This window comes from Oryctolagus cuniculus, chromosome 4 (assembly GCF_964237555.1).
Source record: "Oryctolagus cuniculus chromosome 4, mOryCun1.1, whole genome shotgun sequence".
Classification (NCBI taxonomy): Eukaryota; Metazoa; Chordata; class Mammalia; order Lagomorpha; family Leporidae; genus Oryctolagus; species Oryctolagus cuniculus.
The window spans coordinates 15,989,188-16,006,443 of NC_091435.1; positions in this window are offsets into that span (position 1 = coordinate 15,989,188).

Below are 17,256 nucleotides of genomic sequence, written 5' to 3' on the forward strand. Positions count from 1 at the left end.
TTTTCTTTTCAAGTTTCAAATATGGACCTTGTCTTTATGTAGCAAAAAAGGGAAGAGATACGTTTCACAGCTTGCATTGACCCCATGATGATGAACATCTAGGAGCTCAGAAATTTCATTCTAAATCGAAAAAAAAAAAAGCTGGAGGGAGACAGAATTAAGAAGGAACTTGATTTTTAAAAACTAGATGAAGATAAAGTAGATTTTTAAGGTGTATTTTTTTCTCTATCTCAGCAGCTGTGGCTTTAATTGAACTCATTGCCTTTCCTGAAAGGACTAAATGGTTTTTTAATCAAGAGCTCCTGTGATTTCCATTTCTTTTTTTTCTTTTTTATTTTTTTTCTTTCAAACTTTTATTTAATGAATATAAATTTCCAAAGTACAGCTTATGGATTACAATGGCTTCCCCCCCCCATAACGTCCCTCCCACCCACAACCCTCCCCTTAACCACTCCCTCTCCCCTTCCATTCACATCAAGATTCATTTTTGTTTCTCTTTATATACAGAAGATCAGTTTAGCATACATTAAGTAAAGAGTTCAACAGTTTGCTCCCACACAGAAACATAAAGTGAAAAATACTGTTTGAGTACTAGTTATAGCATTAAATCTCAATGTACAGCACACTAAGGACAAAGATCCTACATGAGGAGCAAGTGCACAGTGACTCCTGTTGTTGACTTAACAAATTGACACTCTTGTTTATGGCCTCAGTAATCACCCTAGGCTCTTTTCATGAGCTGCCAAGGCTATGGAAGCCCCCTGAGTTCACTGACTCTGATCATATTTAGACAAACATCATGAATTGAGCCAGTCCCAAAGGGACAAATATCATATGTTCTCCCTGATCGGCGACTACTAACTGAGCACCAAGGGGGAAACTTGTTGAAATGAAATGGACACTATGAGAAACAGTGACTTGATCAGCTCTTGTCCTGACGGTTGATGGACAATGTAATACTTTATGCATTTTAGTATTTTTTTTTGTTCTAGTACCATTGGTTGAACTCTGTAATTAACAGACAATTATTCTTAGGTGTTTAAATTTTAACTGAAAAGTGATCCCTGTTAGGAATTTGGAAAACATTATGCTGAGTGTAATAAGCCAATCCCAAAGGGACAAATACCACTTGTTCTCCTTGATAGGTGACAACTAACTGAGCACCAAAAAGGAAACCTGTTAGAGTGAAATGAACACTGTGAGAAATGGTGACTTGATCAGCCCTCACCTTGACTGTTGATGAGCAATTTGATATGTTATCCTTCTTAGTATTTTTTTTTGTTTGTTCTACTTAATACCTTTGGTTGAATACTGTAATCAATACACAATTCTTCTTAAGTGCTGAAACTTAACTGAAAAGTGATCACTGTTAAATGTAAGAGTGGGAATAAGAGAGGGAAGAGATGTGCAATTCGGGACATGCTCAAGCTGACTTACCTCAAACGGTAGAGTTAGAAACATACCAGGGGATTCCAATTCAATCCCATCAAGGTGGCATGTACTAATGCCATCTCACTAGTCCCAGTGATCAATTTCTGTTCACAATTGATCATAATGATAGGACTAAGAACCAAAGGGATCACATAAACAAAAATAGTGTCTGCAAATACTAGCTCATAGAATGAAAAAGGGAGAGAATGATCCAACATGGGAAGTGAGATACACAGCAGACCCATAGAATGGCAGATGTCCTAAACAGCACTCTGGCCTCAGAATCAGCCCTTAAGGCATGCGGATCCAGCTGAAAAGCCCATGTGATTTCTGTTTCAAAGAAGGGATAATATGAGAGGTAATACTATCTGTTGAGGGAAAGGCATCCCTAGGAGTTAACCACACAGTATAATTTTTAAAGAAACTTTGTGTCTACAAGTCTCATAATGTATGACTTACCAGATTGTCCTCAACATCAGAAGCAATGGTTGAGTAACTGTAGCATTGGCTACAAGACGTCTAAGGTGCAATCTACTTGCTCAAGTCATTGGTTAGTTGACTGCTCCAACCTACAGCAGTGAATGGGATCAGGCATTAACTAGTCAAGGATGTCCATAGGAATGGTGGGTCAAAGTGTGCAGGGCAAGAGCAAGCAGGCCCTTTACTAAGGTAATGCAATGCTTGGATATGGTGCCTCTTAGGTTGGAGAGATGTAATAAAGGGGAAACTCAGATTGCAAAATCATGCTCAATTCTCAGTTTTGTTCAAGTCTAGTTCTATATATGAAGGGTAACCTTTTCTGGTAAATGACAGTGTGGAGGAGAGAAGCAGAACAAAATAAAACCAGTAAATCCACCAGAGTGGAGACATGCAACCTAGATTTTATACGCAGTAACTCTAATTCCTGTAAGTCTTGGGTATAAAATGAACAACATTCGACTATCTTGACATGTTGGCATCTGGAAAACTACAAACATGCAGGTTGGATTTGGAGATGAATGTCTTACAGTTAGGCCATGAGCACACCAGAGACTTGTGCTGAAGCTTTGACCACAGAATGTTAGTTGAAGTTTCTGCAATTGTAGACTACCTAATAAGTTAACTGAGACCCCAGAATGGATCTGTGAGCATGTATTGTCTGGTTGGGTGACTGGTTTACACTCTTGTTTTTCTTCTTTCTACTTCTCCTCATTTCCCACCCTTTTTCTAGATCTATAGATCAACTAGACATCCTAGCTGACTTTGAACAGTTCTTCACTCATCTTGAAATCATGAAGTTCTCTAAGTTAAGCTCCTCCTTTCCCTCACATAAGTGTGCTGATTTGGACAATAAATCATAGGATATTTATCCATTGGTCCTCTAACTTGTCCTTCTAGGAGACATAGGGTGTGACAAAAAATTAATTAGGATCCCTATCCTGAGGAGCCAATTGTAGACGAGGAATCCCCACCTTTCAGCAGAGTAACCAAGATTCACACTGGACGAGTTGCATTTAGCTTCATATTTCATTTGGGCACTTTGAGCAAATTTTTAAGGTCACATAATCTTCTAATGTTAATGATTGCAATTTCAACTCTCATTTAATGCTAAGTCCAAGTGTTTTCGGTGTACTTCACATTTGATCATATAATACTCAGAGCAGCCCTAAGGCAACTATTAATTTTTACAGTTAAATACGGAGGTTCAGAGAAGATAGATAGTTTGTCCAGTGTTACTTAACTATAAGGTGGCAGATGGTAAAACACTTCCTCTTTTTTATAGAAAGCTTTTATTTAATAAATATAAATTTCATAAGCATAACTTTTGGATTATAGCAGTTCTTCTTCCCATACCTGTCCTCCCACCCCCAAACCATCCCACCTCCTACTCCCTCTCCCATCCCATTCTTCATTAAGATTAATTTTTTAATTATCATTACTTACAGAAGATCAACTCTATACTAAGTAAAGATTTCAACAGTTTGCACCCACACAGACATACAAAGTATAAAGTACTTTTTGAAGACTAGCTTTACCATTAATTCTCATAGTACAACACATTAAGGACAGATGAGACCTCAGTAACCTAAGCCACTGGCGAAAAAGTGGCAGGACACTTCCTCTTTTACATCATCACATTCACACCTTGATCCTTCCTAACTCATAGAGGCTAAGAACCACAGAATAAATCTGGTACCTGACCCTGAATATATCCTATCTCAAGTACTCTCTTAAGCCCCAATTATGAGGTTGGCACTGTGCATTATCATCTCTATTGCAGTAAAGGAAACAACAAATATAGAGATGTGTATTTGCCCCAATGTCAAACTGTTTGTTAATCAAGAAAACTGTGATTCTGACTCCAATCTATCAGAGTCCAGAGCCTGAGTTCTTTTTTTTAAGATTTATTTATTTATTTATTTATTTGAAAGGCAGAGTTACAGAGAGGCAGAGACAGACAGGTCCTCTATCTGCTGGTTCATTCCCCAAATGACCACAATGGCCAGAGCTGGGCTGATCCAAAGCCAGGAGCTAGGAGCTTCTTCCAGGTCTCCTATGTGGGTGCAGGAGCCCGAGGACTTGGGGCATCTTCCATTGCTTTCCCAGGCCACAGCAGAGGGCTGGACTGAAGCGGAGTAGCTTGGACCCGAACCAGCTCCCATATGGGATGATAGCACTGCAAAGGTTTTACTGCTACACCACATAGCCAGCCAGAGTCTGAGTTCTCAATCAAGGCCTATAATGCTATCTTATCTTTTTGTTTTAATGCAAATCTTGACTCCTTTTTTAATGAGTGGTCCACAAAATAATTAGTCATCTCTCATTATCACTTAATGGAATAAATGGAGAGATCACTATTAATGTTCTCTGAAAGCAATATTTAAGCTTGTCAATGCATGCCAAGACACTTAAACAGTAAAACATCATTTCCAACACTCAATATTTAATAAAGTGAACTTTCTACCAACTAGCCCACAAGTTAGTTGTGCTATTGATGATTGGAAATTATTTCTTGAACAATTCCCATTCCTAAGGCATGCCATTTAACTCACATTTAAAATAAATGATGGCATGATATGATAGTTCTTGTGAGTGTCTCAAGTCTTAAAGTGTTTCCAGAAATCCTGTAGGACAACATTACTTGTGAACTCCCAGCTGATTATAAATGTCCAGAGGACTAACTCTGAATATTGTATGTCCTTTAAATATTTAATATAGTTGTTCAGCTTCCTATACATATAGTGGGTAACAAAGATTTGCTAAATAATTAATGAACAATCACTTAACACATGTCACATAGATATTTGCTACAGATTTGAAGAAAATATAGTCATTGCCCTTGAAAATATTAGAATCAAATAAGTCAAATTTCCAAGATTATGTTTTATAGACCACAATCGTGAATGCAACTGAGTTTTCTTTGGATTTGCATCTTCATTTCCTCACAAGAAATATAGTCTGGTAGATTCCTCAGTAAGAGTGCAAAATATATAGCTATTTCAAGAAAAGAAAACACACACACATACTACATACATACATACACATATATGTGGATATGTATCATCACAAAGAATTTTAAGTGCATTCGTAATGTCTTCACTCTATGTATATCTGTTATTAAGCTACTTCCAAAACATCTCTGGAAATGAAGGCTGCTTTTCCTTGTTTTCATGATGAATTCTGTACCTAGAGCAGAAAATTAAAATAAAACAATTTTTAATAAAGACACATCAAGATTTAAAAGTGATTTGGTGGCATTAAGCATAATAAACCAAATTACAGTGATGAAAGAAACATTTTCATTAAAACTATTTAAAAATGGCACTCAAAACTGTAATGTAGGATTGGAATTGAGTCTACATTGTCTCATGAGACCTACAATAACAAATGACAGCTAGAATTTTCAGCTCATCATAACAAATATATAATTAGGTTTGACCTTTTAACAACATTCCAACAAATATAATGATTCATAAGCATGCATGTTGCAAATGAATTAATTGCAAGGGTATCTTTCGCTGAGATATTTAATGATCTCATCATACAGATTTCCTGGATGATTTCCTCTGACTTCCTCTGAAAATAAAGCCACAGAGGCCACACACCAGGTTAATGTCATCAAGCCAGAACTAACCAACATCTACAAGTATACCTATTTCATGTTTTCCCATTTGTGTGGGAACTTTCTCTTTGCTCTCTCTCTTTCCACATCTTAATTTCTCCAGATCTGAACTTGACTTAAAGATACAAGGTCAAATAGAACAAATTATAAGAAATATAACATGATTTTGTCCCATCACCTGCTAATTACCTTTGCCCTTCAATAGTTTGATCTTTAAGTTATTTGGTGCATGTTAGCAACTTGTACATGAGTACTTTTTTAAAATTTGTGGAAAAATGATGTTAAGTTAAGAGGGGTTAAGATGCATGTGTCCCATGATTGAGTGCTTGGATTCAATGTCTGGCTCTGGTTCCTGCTTCTAGCTTCCTGTAAATGCACATCCTGGGAAACAGTGGTGATGGATCAAATATCTGAGCTCCTTCTGTTATGTAGGAAGTCAGATATGAGCTTATGTGTGTGTGACAAAGGCCTAAAGAGTTGACATCTAGGTCCAGCATATGTATCTCAAAGTCATCCCAATAACCTTCCAGGGGCAGCCTAGTATTTACATCCTGCCCTGCCCCTTCTACCCAATAACCTGCCAGGTGGGGGTCCCCGCCCCTTCTGCTTGATACTCTTCCAGGTGCAGCCCAGTATCTGCATTTCAAATATGCATCCTACCCTGCCCCTTCTATCTGATAACCATCCTTCCTCTAAGGCTCCTCTAAGGCAGGGCAACGCCAGCCAGGCTTCCCCCTGTCTGATAACTTCAGGGGAAAACTCAGAAAGGAATTTTTAGTATTTACATCCAAAAAGTCTTTTGTTCTAGGAGGAGAAGATGTGAGAAGGCAAGACCCATCCCCTTAAAAATCCCCGGCCTCAACCAGACTGTGTGCTCAGCCCTCTGCCTCTCTGCTGAGCCGCCCGCCTGCCTGCCCAGGTGTACTCTCTCCACTCAACCATGTAACCCCGCTCCTCCCCAAGTCTGAGCGACTGGGTGCTCTCTCTCAGGTTCTGTCTGGAGAGGTGCCCATCCATTCTTACAGATGTCCCTTCCCTAATAAACCTTGCTATTTTACTTTCCGCTACTCTCTGTCTCATGCCTGAATTCTTTCTTGGACCCTGCCATTCAATGGTAACACTTCCAACCATATGGGAGAACCAGATTGGGCTCCCAGCTCCTGCTTCAGATCAGCCCAGTTCCAGCTGTTGCAGGTAGTTGAGGAGTGAACCAGCAAATAGGATTTCTCTCTCTCTTTCTCCCGCCTCCTTCCTCAGTCTCTCAAATATATGATTTTTAAGATAAGTTTATTTTGGTGTAAAAGTAATTTGAAGGTTTTTACATAATTCATTTTTCTGTGGGTATTTTAAAGATCCCTTATGTAAGCATTTGTTTCAAGTTTAAATCAGCCTCTCCATCATCACTCCCAGTGACTGGCTCACACAGTGCAGGATTCTGTTCCTGTGGAATGTGCAAATTAATCTAGTAGACCATTAAATTACCCCAGCGTATGTAGAACTTCTCTCATCTCTTCCATTCCGAAACTGGAGAGAACTTACATTTATATTCACCTTCCTTACCTTCCTCTTTATGTTTTCCAAATCTTACTTTATTACTGTGATATAACAAACCCCGGCAAGTTCCCAGGATCTCTCAAAACACATCAGATCTTTCAAGCAAGTGTCCATGTCTAGGAGATACTTCCTAGGTGGAAGTGTTTGTACTTGCCTTGGAAATCTCAGAAGTCATTTGTGAAATAAAGGACACACATTTAAGCCAGATCACAAAATGATACATAACATGTTATGACAGCTGACAACACACCCATAATATGTGTATACCACAATTATTCAAAAATTTAGGAATAATAATGGAGGGGAGGGAGGGAGGGAGGAAGGAAGGGAAGAAGGAGGGAAAGAAGGAAGGAGGGAAGGAAGAAATGGAGGGAAGAAGGGAGGGAGGAAAGAAAGAAGCAAGGGAACAAGGGAGAATGGAGGGGAAGAGAGAAAGTGAGGCATCCAGAGATCAGTTTAAGCACAGTTACTCCCACATTTGTATAGTGATCAACTGGGATTTAGAGCTGAGTGGTTCTATTTCTCCACTGAGATGGGAAAAAAAAGAGGTGCTTATGCTGTAATCTAAAGGAGGTAGGTAGTAAATGAGTTGGACATTCCTGATAAGAATAATAAAGAGCTAACATCAATCACTAAAGAATACTAATGCTGCCTCTTTGAAAGAATTACAGGGGTTCTCATTTGTCTGAGATGGTTTCAATACTGTGCTTCTTTAAAGTGGAAAGATGAACTGTGAAATCTACCAAACCCCCAGCCAGTTTTATTGCTTTTTTGTTTATTAAAAGCCATTTGAATCTTTATCAGATGTGATTGTACCTTCTAACTCTGAATTAACAACTAGTGCTGAAAACTGAGAACAAGGAGACACCAAATACCCTACTTTTGAAAAACAAACAAACAAACACACAAACACATAGCCAGGAACGCCACTCAGGACTGACATCTCTGCAGCAGTGCCCTTACTGCCCAGCCATGACAGCAGGACAAAACATTTCAGATTAGGTACCTGTTGGAGAGTTCTGCTTTGTCTCCAGTGGGGAAGGAAAGAAATGCTTCCCATCACTATTGCCAGCCACGTGCAAATGCATCTGAGAGAATGGGAGGCCTTCAAGCAGGATAGCCTCACTTTTCCCTCCCACCAGCTACTTCTGCAGGAGGCAAAGATGTCCATCAGAGGTGAAGTAGAGACGCTGAAGGGATAGCCTTGGAACATGCCGCTCTTTAGCAAGGGGACACACAGCTTACTCAGAGGAAAAAGCTGGAACTCAGCATGTGGGGATATTCTTTCAAACAATTACTTTTACCACTTCATTCTTCACTTTAGATATTTCAAAGGATGCATTATTATCTTTAATTACAATATTAATAGGAGCCACATTTTCTGTCTCACACTGGTTCCAGGACTGAAGTACAATCCTAAGAAGATAGATTTTCCATTCTTGAACCATGCCCTAAAACCTTCAATCAAAATCCCACTGCTTTTGTAGTTAAAAAGCATTTCTGCAGCTATAAAGCATGAAAAGCGGGTACTTTTTCTAAATCAAAGATAAATAGATCCTAGGGTGGAAGCTTGGTACAGCAGCTTAAGTAGCCACTTGGGATGCCTGCAGCTAATATAGGAGTGCCTGTTATGAGTCCTGACCACTCTGCTTCTTATTCCAGCTTCCTGTTAATGCATATCTTGGGAGGCAGCAGAAGATGGCCCAAGTACATGGGTCCCTCCCACCCATGTGGGAAAGTCAGATGGAGTTCCAGGCTCCTGGCTTCAGCCTGGCCCAGCCTTGGATGTTGTGGGCATTTGGGGAGTGAATTAGCTGATGAAAGATTTCTTTGTGCCTCTGCACTTCAAATAAAATAAAAATTAATAAATAAAATAATTTTAAGCAAAGACAAATAGGTTCTTTCTTTTATTGACAGTTTAACTACAACAATGGAGATTCTTATCAAGAACAGAGAGAATGGATTTATAATCAAAATAGTATTAAAACTCTGCTTTCCTCTCTATAAGACTTGATGTCAGTCTCATAGGTGGCTCTCCTAAAGAGATCCAAGATCATCAGCTCAGCAGCCCTTGGTGGTTCTTGGAGACTTTTAGAGAGCTGCACGGGTGATGCATCAGAAGCAAACTAGGTACTGCGGAACAGTTTCCTATTAATCATCAGGTGGATTTTTTCCCCTTATTCCTCCCAACAGAATTGTTTTTAAGGTTGTTGAGGCTTTTCCAGTCTGCCTTTGCAGAGCCAAAGATGATTCTTGAATCTGACTTCTATTCTTTCCTTTACTTATATTTTTTATCTCTAGGAAAATAAAATTTTCACCTGGGGGGCATAGTAGCAACCTAGTAAAACAGTCAAAAAGGACCATGAAGGCAGTTGCATGGTGATTTTTTTTCTTGGGGAGTGGGAAGGACCAAGAGGAACAAAAATGGGTAGCTGTTAACATCACTAAACTTGAAGGAATAATGGGAAGAAGCAGCAACCAGATTCTTCAGACCACCTTAAGCAAGAGCCATCAAGTAGGAACTGTGACATTAAGTAGAAAATTGCATGCATTGTAAACATGAGGTCCAAATGAGAGGGAGGCAATGTAGCCATGACTTTCACCCTTTTCCAAAGCTCTGATCTCTGGCCATGCCTCATATTTGGTTTAATTCAACCAGAATGCACATCTGACTCAGTGGTAAGTGAATCCAGTGATTCTGATTCTAAAGTCTACTCTCCCAGAACAATTTGGAAAAGGATGTGGAGGTGCAAACAGAGAATATATAACATGATTTTCTTCATTAGGATTTACGTGGATCAATAGGTAATAAGCACCATTCAAAGTTAGAATATCATCAAAGCAAAATCCAATATGTATTCTGAAATCTACTTTAACTCATGTGGAGTCTCTGATGTTACAAGTTGCTTCTGGGAGAGAGAAAAGAAGTGAAGTTAAATCAATAAAGGGAATTCTAGAAGTAGAAGGAGGAAGAACTAAGTTTAAAGATGAGGACTTGAATAAAGATTGAACAAGGGTGAGTGTGTGATCTTTAGCAAGTTCTCTCTGTATAGTTTTCTCACATTATCAATGAGATTAATAATAGTACATATGTCACGCTTCACACAAAAATTATTATTATTATTATTATGTCTGAAGTTAAGATGTAGAGAAAGAAACCCTACTATGGAGTCTCTGATTTCAAAAGAAAGTCAAAGAGAATCACAATAAGCATCCATGGGGTTCCCTTGTATAATTCAGTTAAAGTGCAATATCAGTGGCCAAAGAACCTATTCACTTCCAAGTCATAACATGTTCATTGTCATTTTTAAATTGCAATACTCCAGGGCAGGAGTTTGGTCAGCAATTAAGATGTTGGTTAGGACATCTACATTCCATATTAGAGTATCTGAGTTCAATAACAAGTTCCACCCTTATTCTTGCTTCCTGCTGATGTAGACCCTGGGAAGAAGAATATGATATCTCAAGTAGTTAAGTCTCTGTCATCCATGTAAGAAACCTGGATTGAATTCCTGGTTTGTGGCTTTAACCCCATCAGGGGCCTCTAAGGCATTTGGGGAGGGAACCGGCAGATGGGATCCCTGCCTCAAATAAAAATAAATAAAATAATAATAAATTTCAACATTCCTTTCTGAGGCACATCAAAAGTAAACAAGCTGTAATTTGTCTCCAAAGAACAGAAAAAATTTGGCTTAAACGTGTACTAACCCAAAGCCCCCAGACATGCTAGTAGGACATGGTTAGTCCTTTTTCTCATCCAAGGTCATGATATGAAAGAGATGACACGTGCAAGGAATTAAGAAAAGAGAATATATTGTAAAGACAGTTTACAGCAGTAAGGAGGGCAAGATTAAGGAAAACCAGTAAGGTCCAGCATTGTCATCCATCATCCAGAAGCGGCAACAGGAGTGAATGATGTTATTGGAACCCAGTGAAGACTTTAATAACAAGAAAGGAGCCACCCACGGTGAGCTGTGGCTGTAGGTAGAACACAACCTCTGATAACACCGCTGTGAGTAAGGGAGTAGGACTACTAAGTCTTCCCACAAGACAAACCAACTAAAAACCACAGGATCAGGGAACCTGAGTGATTGTGACAGTATGATAGACTTACAGGATCTGAATAGGTGGAAAGCTGCAGCCAGGAGCCAGATTCAGGAATCAAATTGAGGCACTTTGATGTGGGGTGTAGGTGTCTAAGCCACTAGTCTAAAAGCCTGCACCTGTTGCCCATTCTTAACAAAACACAAAGGAATAAAAGATTTCCAACATGATTTATTTGAATGGTTGAACCACTTGTCCAACTACCAAAAAGGACTTCAGAATGTTCTGATATTTAGCACATAATTCAAGATATTCTGAAATAAGTTTCAGTGTCCGTTGCAGAGCCCAGGCTCACCCTAGGCTGCACCAGCTGGCTCAATGTCTCTTTTATTTCCTACTAAAGTACTTAAGAGATACATGATTTGAAGCTGAACTCAAACATGGCACATGACACGATAACAGGAAGGACTGCTTTCTACTTGCATCTTGCAATGGACACATAAGTAATATCCATGGATGTGGCAGTGTTTGGTGCAGTTGTTAAGACCCTGCTTGGAATACATATATGCCTTCTGGGAATGACTGAATTTGAGTCCCAATTCTGCTTCATATTCAGATTTCAGCTAATGTGCAGCAAGTGATGGCTCAAGTCTGTGACTCCCTACTACCCATGTGGGAGACCTTGATTGAGCTCCAGGTTCCTGGAGTCTACTGGCTCAACACTGGATATGGCAGGAATTTAGAGAGTGAATCAACAGATGAAGAGCTTTTGCTCCTCTCTCTCTCTCTCTCTCTCTCATCCTCTCTTGCCTATAATTTATTTTCAAATAAATAAATATTAATTTATTAATAACATGGCTTTTGTAGGACTTCAGCACACAGACTTTCTGCTGGTGGATGGTCTACTAGTGCAGCCAGTACTGGGCCCTGGCTCTTCCCCTGTTCTTTGCACCTGAAGTCTGCACATAGCTCTTCTGTAAAAGCCTCTCACGCAGCAGGCACTGTGGTACAGCAGGTAAAGCTACCGCCTACAGCACCAGCATCCATTATGGGTACCTGTTAGAGTCCCGGCTGCTCCACTTCCAATCCAGCTCCCTGTTGTTGTGCCTAGGAAAGTGGCAGAGGGTGGCTCAAGTTCTTGGGCCCCTGAATCCACAAGGGAGACTGGAAGAAGTTCCTGCCTCCTGGCTTAGGCTATTTGGGAAGTGAACTAGCACATGGAAGATATTTCTCTCTCTGTCTCTCTCTCTCTCTCTCTCTCTCTCTCTCCCTCCCTTTCACATCTCTGTAAAACTGTATTTCAAATAAATAAATAGGTATTTTTTAAAAAGTGTCTTGTGGCTGTATCTTCCTGAGTTACAATGTTTGTAGGGGTTGCCTTTTCATAACTATTGTTAAAGTCATATTTTTTCTCTCTCTCTGCATCTCTAAATTTTCCAAAATTTCCAATATTCAAGGACAGGAAAATATTTTTCTAACAGGAAAACTAAGTTACAAGGTATTGAAAAAACAGCTCAAAAAAAAAAAAAAACAGCAAGTACAGTTAATGAAAGCTTATATATAAAAATGTATCCTTTTTATGGATGGCAAGAAATGCAAGACAGAAGATTGAAATTAACTCGAGACTTCTTTTGTGGATCTTATTTTCATGATCCTGCATCAGCAGCAATAACATGTGTTATCTTTTAGGGTCATTCTATATCATGAAGAAGTTTATTTTATCTCAGGGAAACAAAGAGTTTTCAAATGTAAATTAGATCAATATAACATCACATTAGTGGACTCAAGAAAAAAAAGATATAATGTTACCTCAAGCAAAATTAAAGTAAGAATAAAAGCCTATTTCTATTATAACATTTAAAAAGCTTCTTATTTGAAAAAATAGAATTTCTCTTAATATAATAAAAGATAAGTACTAAAATCTATAGACTCCAAACATTATGCTTAATGAGAAATTTTGGTTATATTTCCTGTAAGAAGAAAATAAGAATATTCATTAATAGCACTACTATTCAATTTGGTACTAGTGAGCAAATATTATTAGGAAAAAAGTTCATGTATAAGGATAATGAAGAGAGATTAAAATGTGGTGGAGTTGTGGGGAGTATTTGGCACAGTAGTTATGATGCCACTTAGGATATCCACATCCCATGTGGGAGTGTCTGGGTTCAAATCCTGGCTCCATTTTCCATTCCAACTTCCTGCTAATGTGCGACCTGAGTCAACAGATGATGGCTCAAGTATTTGCACTCCTGTTACTCACATAGCAGACTCAATATTTTTATAGAAGACTAAGGGGCCCAAATGTAACTAGACTAACCTTTAAAAAGAAGAGGAAAGAGGAAACCTGAAGTATCAGTTATTGATATACATAAGTGCCACAGTCAGAAAGATTGGAATGATATTGGTACAAAAACAGACAAACTGACCAACAGACAAGGATGAAGCTCAGGGCAGATGCACATGTGTGTGATAACGTAATATAAGGCTAGAACCGTAAGTTAATAGATGAGGGACAGATTGTTCAATATATGACGTAGTCATACATGTTCTCTTCACAACAACAGTAACTTTGTAAGGTGATACATATGCTAATTAGTTTGAGGTAGTCATTCCACAATGTGTGTTTGTATATCTACATTTCTTTTTTTTTTTCTTTTTTTTTTTTAAACTTTTATTTAATGCATATAAATTTCCAAAGTACGACTTATGGATTACAATGGCTTCCCCCCCATACCGTCCCTCCCACCCACAACCCTCCCCTTTCCCACTCCCTCTCCCCTTCCATTCACATCAAGATTCATTTTTGATTATCTTAATATACAGAAGATCAGCTTAGTATACATCAAGTATGGATTTCAACAGTTTGCTCCCACACAGAAACATAAAGTGAAAAATAATAGATGATTTTTTTTAAATGATGATGAAATCAGAGCAGACCTATTGTCATGTTTAATCCCAGTGAGAGTCAAGTTGGGAATTGATAATTTCTTTTTTTTTTTTTTTTTTTTTTTTTTACAGAGGATCAGTTTAGTATGCATTAAGTAAGGATTTCAACAGTTTGCACCCCCATAGAAACACAAAGTGAAATATATTGTTTGAGTACTCGTTATAGCATTAAATCTCAATGTATAGCACATTAAGGATAGAGATCCTACATGAGGAGTAAGTGCACAGTGACTCCTGTTGTTGACTTTACCAATTGACACTCCTGTCTATGGCATCAGTAATCTCCCTATGCTCCAGTCATGAGTTTCCAAGGCTATGGAAGCCCTCTGAGTTCTCTGACTCTTATCTTGTTTAGACAAGGTCATAGTCAAAGTGGAGGTTCTCTCCTCCCTTCAGAGAAAGGTACCTCCTTCTTTGATGACCTGTTCTTTCCACTGGGATCTCACTCGCAGAGATCTTTTGCCAGAGTGTCTTGGCTTTCCATGTGTATATCTACATTTCAAAGCATCATGTTATTGACAATATATACATGAAGTTTTATTTATCAATTGATTTTTTTTCAATTTTAAAACAAGCAAAAGTAGATGATGTGGTTAAAAAAAAATAAAAGATTCATTATACAGAAACAATTCTACAAAGTCTACAAAGGTAGACTCTGACTGTAAAAGTGGTGACCTAGAGGGCAGGAGGAATCCTTAAGAATTTTCTGAAAAGAGTGTAAGTAGGTAAATTCAGTTTCTGTGGCAGTGTTCAAATCAAGAGAAGGACAAGAGCCACAATAAAAAAGCAAGCAAAGAATGCGACAAGAATATAGAAGACAAAACTCAATGGTGAACAAGGATAGGAAGAAATGTTCAAAATCAATAACTACTGGAGAAATATAAATTAAACAGCTATGCTATATTTCTTTATATATTTTAGTCTGCCAGAAAAGAGAGCTGAAGCATGAAGTATAGGCAGAGATGCAGGGGTAGAGAGATCTTGAAGCAGTCTGATGTTGTGGGTCCAGAGTACAAAACAAATGTGACAGTCCACATGAATCTATGTATATCTTAGGTCCAAGAAATCCCATTTCTGGGTTTCTAAATTAAACACATTGTCACACAGGTCCAAGGAGTACAAGAAAAGGAATGCACTCAATTAGCACTGTTTTTACTGGAGGGAATCAGAGGTAACTTTCCATCAGTCCTTGAAAAGGAACATAAACATGCAAAAAAAAAAAAAAAAAAAAAACCAACTCTATTGCCAGGTTGGTTTTCCTCTTCCTACAGGCTGCATACACAGAGAATATTTCACAGCATCCCCTTAAGATTAAATGCAAACCCACGGCTGGATTCCAGGAAAAAGAATTTGGCTAGAATACAGTAGACCACTTATAGGCCTGCACAAAAAACCTTCCCCAGTGCAAACTTCTTGCTTTTTCCCCTACCAGCTGACTTGAAGGGAGACAAGTCCTAGAGCAGCCTTGCTAACAGTCTGAAGATGTTGGAACCACAAGATGGGATGAACATGGGACTCTGAACTACTGAGTGAGGGGAACTCCATCTTCAGGATTGTTCATTTTGTTCCAACTTAATTAACTAGCTCAATGGCTCCATAAGTTACTAAAAGCTAAACTGTTTTACCAATTACACATCGAATGTTACCTTAACTAATATAATAGGTAAAATGTGGTATATATACACCATGAGGTTAAATGGAAATTAAAAGTAATGCAGGGGGCCGGCGCTGTGGCACAGCAGATTAATGTCCTGGCCTGAAGTGCCAGCATTCCATATGGGTGCCGGTTTGAGACCCGGTTGCTCCACTTCCAATCCAGCTCTTTGCTATGGCCTGGGAAAGCAGTATAAAATGGCCCAAGTCCTTGGGCCCCTGCACCCATGTGGGAGACCCAAAAGAAGCTCCTGGCTCCTGGCTTTGAATTGGCACAGCTCCAGTCATTGTGGCCAATTGGGGAGTGAACCATCGGATGGAGGACCAATCTCTCTCTCTGCCTCTCCTCTCTCTGTGTAACTCTGACTTTCAAATAAATAAATCTTAAAAAAAAAGTAATGCAGTAGACTGGGGTGGGCATTAGGTACAGCAATAAAGACATTGCTTGGAATGACTGAAGCTAATATTGGAGTGCCTGGGTTAAGTCCTGACTCCACTTCCAATGAAGCCACTTGCTGATGCACACCCTGAGAGGTAGCAGCGATGGCTGAATTAGTTGGGTCTCTTTCACCCACCTGGGAAACGCAGACTGAACCCATGGCTCCTGACTTTTGCCTGGCTCAGTTGTGAGCTATTGCAGGCATTTTGAGAAGTGAACCAGTGGACACAGTTCTGTATCTGTCCCTACCAAATAAAATAAAAACAAATTATTTTTGAAAAATATAATGAATTGGATATAGCACCTAGGATGAATTTTAAATAAACAATACTTAGGGGAGAAAAGTGAAGAACAACACCAAAACACTATTTGTGCTCATTTAAAAAATATATGAAGCCACCCTGTTCTTTCCTATTGCTTCTTCATGTTGCTTGGAATGCAAATGTGAAGCCTGGGTTTCCATCAGCTTCCTTGGACACTGAGAAGGCTGGAGAACATGGAGCATGTCCTGATGCAGAGTTCTTAATGACACAGTGGAGTCACTGGGCCACACTTGTACTTCTTTTCCATAAAGGAAACAAACTGTCTTGGTTTTTCAAAATTATGTACACATAAACCATGTACATTTTTCCAGATGACACCCATAAAAGGTGACAAGTTAAATATAATATTGACCTGTACAAGCAAGAAAGAAAAGTGGAATGAGAGTGGATGTAGGATGAAAGAGAATAAATGAATGTGTGATTAAGTAAATCAATGAATTTAGAGAGAGGTATACATAGACTTTAGTGATTGCGTAACATGAAGTCAGGGCTATGATCAACTGTGTATGCAGTTCCTGTAACTAAAACGTGACCAGTGTTGATAACAACAACATCCCAGACTTATTGGCTGATTTTCTATTTCTTATTCAGATCTGTGTCTCAAGAAAAGAATGTGGTGTCTTTACCATTGCCCTGCAATCCACCCTTCTTAAATTCTACTCAACTCCATGGAATTCAGACCAAACTATAGGATTTTCTATGAGGGCCCAGCAGAGCGGCTGCTAGTCAAGAAACAGCAAAGATTCGAAGAGTTACCTGAA